This window comes from Propithecus coquereli, unplaced genomic scaffold, assembly GCF_000956105.1.
Source record: "Propithecus coquereli isolate 6110/MARCELLA unplaced genomic scaffold, Pcoq_1.0 Scaffold29, whole genome shotgun sequence".
Lineage (NCBI taxonomy): Eukaryota > Metazoa > Chordata > Mammalia > Primates > Indriidae > Propithecus > Propithecus coquereli.
This window is the reverse complement of record NW_012148507.1, coordinates 4,852,470-4,853,782: the sequence shown is the minus strand read 5'-3', so window position 1 is coordinate 4,853,782 and position 1,313 is coordinate 4,852,470.

Here is a 1,313-nt window from a genome sequence, read left to right as displayed (position 1 = left end):
CTGTCATTCCTCCAAACTTTCAAAAACTCAAATGTCCATCATTAATAGAATAGTTAAATAATATTGTACACTCATTACAATGGACTATTATACAGCAATAGAAATGAATGAGCTATATTACATACATCAACATGAATGAATATTTCAAGTAACAGAAAAACAAACAAAATAAACACTCCAGACACATAAAAGTATGTACAATGTGACTTTAGGTATATAAAACTTAAAATTCATGATGATTAAAATGAAGATACTAATTATCTTAAGGGGTTTAGTGACTGGATGAAGGGCATGGACTCCTCTTTTCGGTTCTTTGTTCTGAATACATCACTGTATTTACTTTGGAAAAAATTATTTAACTGTACATTTATTATCAAGGATGTCATAGTTCAACAAAACATTTTCTTAACAAATATCAATCTTGTTTAATAAAGTATGACTACACTTATTTCAGGGTGAGGTCAAAACTTAGGTGGATTTGGAAATAAGACAATATTAATATTTGAGAAATGATCTTAATTCTAGCAATTCTGCTGAAAAGGTTAGAGAGATTTCTAGGGTCATTAAGCATATTGTTTGGAATTTATATGGATTGAGGCTATATGTAGATAGCTAGCTGTTAATTGGTCACTGAGTTGGACATTGTAAGTTGATTCTTTTAGGGAATTTGCAAGCAATTCTTTGCATTGTTTGCGAAGTACTGAGAGAAGAAAATGTGAGACATATATAAAGTAATATTCTGTTTATCAAATAATGGGACAGCAATGATCCTGCTTCCTGGCTTGCATCTAATTAAACTGATGGAAATGTGGACATTATTTCATGGCCATTGCCGTGTATCAGTGCAGTCTTAGACAAAAGGATCCTAAGTGTAAGAGAGACATAGGTATTTCCAAGAAGCCCTCAGAATGAAGTTTCTTTCCTGCCTTTTCTTTTTCAGATGACTCGTTGGTCCTTTTTAAAACTTGAAATGTAACTCCGCTTAGCTTAGACCGAAGTTGCTGCGGTCCTCGTGGATCACAAAATATTGTGGCCTCTTTAAAAGTCCAAGTGAATAATTTAATTCTGGCCAATAAATGTAATAAGTTCCTTCAGCCCAACCCTGTCCTTACTTGTGGGACAGATTAATAAAGGTGAAAAGTGAGTCACATAAGTGGTGCATTGATTCTTTTAGAAGCCATTGAAACACACTGACCACTGGGGAAATCATGGAGGCAAGATTTCGCAGAGCTGTATGGCTGGTCAGGGATAGATCCGTGGGTATAGCGCAGGAGGGTTGAAAACCCCTGTCTCCTCCAGATTCCAGCTAAAAC